The following is a 3265-nucleotide window of genomic DNA, read 5'->3' as shown; positions in this document are numbered from 1 at the left end:
TGGCCGCCTTGGGGTTTGACTGGCCGCGGAGGGAGAGAAACAATCTTCCCGCGGCCGGACTCCCCTGGACAATTTTACTCTCTTTTTTGCCGAATTCTATGATCCGTATTCCCTTAGAAAGGCCTGGTGGAGGCTAGACACACTGTATGAGTCATGTGTAGAGGCTTGTTGACGGCCGTTGCCATGGCATAGTGATTATTGCACACACAGTGTGGGTGTAGGTTTACATAGCTAAAATCAATGAACACTACTCTGGCAACCAGTAGAGATCACTCTTCGGAATATCAGCCCGATACTTGTGTTTCAAATCAGGCTATGTTGATTTGATTATATGGATGACATCCACACGCGCATGAATTTTCGTCCGCCCCCCCCTCCAAAATATGTTTTCGACCATACTGTGAATCGTACAAAATGAGAGAATACATGGTCGTATGTTGCAAAAACAAAAGTATTAGAAAACGATACTAATGCCATAGAATGCCGAAATCAATTCAGAAAAAGAATAAAATGTGACGAAATGAAAATGAAGAATCTATTATTATTCGCCATACCATACTCTGTGTGTTTAGTCAGTTGTTCAACCTTTATGACCACGTTTAGTAGATTTCATAATGAAGGAACCTTTTTTTGGACAATTTTTTTTTGTTCGCACGCTCGCGTCAGTTTTGGGGTTCCCATAGAATTTCATCCATATAATCAAATCAACATAGCCTGACTTAGGAAGAAAACGTTGGTAAACATATAGACAACAAGAAAATCTGAGATTTTATACCTCCGGACTTTTTAGTGTATATTCTTATATGTTGTTTGTTATGAATAATTGATGGTGTTTAAATTTTATCTGTTAGGACACCCCTCTGTGCGAAAGTTCATACAAGTGGACCCGACCGAGAATACTTCAAACACACCAAAGGTCAACGGTCGCGACCACTTTCACGCTCAAAGGGGTGTTCTGGGGCTACCAAAAGGCACCATTTTCCCGCCCGAAAACACATAAACAATAAAAACAAAAGAACGTGCATCATCTACAGCCCAATAGCAAAACATATACTGAGTCCCAAAAGAATCCGTCCACCCAAACGCTAGAAACCGCTGCGAACGTGAAAATCTAAATCTCTCACAAAGCCCTTCCGCGGAAGGATGTCTCCTCCCCCGGAGGCAAAAAGTGGTTACCAACTTGGGCTGCACTAGACCTGGTCGGGTAGCACTTCACTACAATCAACGATCCTTCGGGAAATGGCCGAATGTTTGCCGAATCAATTTATTCTGGTTTTCGGTCGCCGAAATGTCGTGCAAATGGACGTGGAGAGCACTTGAGGAAATCCCTCGGTTCACAGCCGTCCAGTCACGGGTTTTAATCAGCGTATAGAGAAGGATCGGTTTACAGTTCACTCAGCTAATTAGATAGAAAGTAGAGGGCTCGACGTCGCGCGTTTCAGGCTCATATTAAAACGGTTGTACTGTTACTTTTTTTATTCCAACATTTCGCGGCACACTCAAGTTATATCGACTTATTTTCTGCCGCCACCAACGCAGAGGACGAATACAGGAAGACAATACTCATTTTCACTTGAGTTAAGTGAGGAAAGTCGTGAAAAGTGCCTTTCCCAGGGGCACACAAGATCGGTGGCATGTCAGGACTCGAACCCGGGACCTCTTGGTTCCGAGTCGACCACACTGCCGCTACGCCACACGGCCCCACTTAAAAAAAACAACATTTCAAAATTGCAAATGACAGCATCGTTCAGAAATAGTAACGATTTCAGTGGAAAAAAAAGACAGATCACAAGCTCAGATTCAAACCCAGCTGGTCCAATTGCCAAAATTCCTAACCCTCTACGCCACGAAACATCAAGTTGTTTAAGACGGCATTCTAATTATAATATACTAGTACTTAGAGTTGCCGTTCTGCGAAATGGCTTTGACCGTTTCAAATGGCGACAGCCGTATACGAGACGGAAAAATTAGTTTCGACGTTAGTCATGGCAAAGCACCTCTTTGTGTTATTTCACAACGGAAATCATATAATTTGAATCATCAAAAATCAGAACGTAATAGTACGAGTCATATGCTTGCCATTTCCTCTATAACAATTTCTGAAGAGTGCATATTGAGTGGTAGACGCACAGATCAACAACTTATTATTGTGAAATCAAAATTATTTTCATCTGAATCATGAAACATTATAAAGATGCAAGATTTCCGTTGGATGAGTCCTATGTTTCCAAATCGATGGATTACGCATTGAATTCAGAATAAAAGTTGCATCCGTTAAAATGTTTTGTTGTTGCAACTATATAATTTCAAGTAGGAAGTGCCGTATGCTTTCTCAAGAATCTATGACTCAGCAGTGGCGATATAAGAAACAAAACACTTCTTTTCAACAGTGTCAAAACTGTGTGGTTTTTATATCCTTCTGGTGTACATTGTTTGGTTGTCAGAATGATAGATTGGAGAACACACTTACGCTAATACCCCCGGTTTAAAATACAACAAAACACCATGTTTAGGCCATGTTGATTTGATTATATGGACGACATCCTCTGGGAACCCCAAAACTGATGCGAGCGTGCGAAACAAAATTAAAAGTTTGGCAAAAGAAAAGTTGCCTTCATTTTGAAATCTATGTGGTCATGAAGGTTTACCAAATGACTAAACACACAGAGTAGTGGCATGGTGAATAATAGACCGTTCATTTTTATTCCTTTACATTTTCTTCTTGTCCTTTGGACTGAATTTTGGCACTCTGCGACATAAGTATCGTTTTCCAACATTTTGTTTTCAATTTACAGTATATATTTGATCACTTTGCAGCTACTTTGATTTACAGTATTATCGAAAACTTTTTTTTGGAAACGGACGAAAATTTATGCGCGCGCGAAGATGTCATCCATATGATCAAATCAACATGGCCTTACCTGGTGTTAGAACTTAGGCCATGTTGATTTGATTATATGGATGACATCCTCCGGGAGCCCCCAAAACTGATGCACGCGTGCGAATAAAAAAAAGTTTTGCAAAAAAAAGTTCTTTTCATTATGAAATCTACGTGGTCATGAGGGTTGAGCAAATGGCACAGAATATGGTTTGGCGAATAATCTAGTCTTCAAGTTCATTTCTTTACAATTTCGTCATTTTCGTTTTATTTTGGCATTCTACGACATTGGTATAGTTTTTATTATTTTTTTGTAACTTATGGTATATTTTTGCTCAGTTTGCAACTGTTTTGTACGATTTACAGTATGGTTGAAAACTTTTTTTT

The 3265-nt window shown here is 40.0% G+C and overlaps 1 protein-coding gene across 1 annotated transcript in view; it reads left to right on the top strand.

Annotated features, from left to right (window-relative positions):
* The window catches only part of LOC109467320 (protein sidekick-1-like), a 12098-nt gene that overhangs the window by 3785 nt on the left and 5048 nt on the right, over window positions 1–3265 (top strand). The gene's annotated exons all lie outside the window — the stretch shown is intronic.

The sequence above is a fragment of the Branchiostoma belcheri genome, unplaced genomic scaffold, assembly GCF_001625305.1.
Source record: "Branchiostoma belcheri isolate BF01 breed outbred unplaced genomic scaffold, Haploidv18h27 scaffold18, whole genome shotgun sequence".
In the NCBI taxonomy this organism is placed as follows: domain Eukaryota; kingdom Metazoa; phylum Chordata; class Leptocardii; order Amphioxiformes; family Branchiostomatidae; genus Branchiostoma; species Branchiostoma belcheri.
Note: the sequence above shows the minus strand (reverse complement) of the source record. Positions and strands in the feature narration are given on the sequence as shown.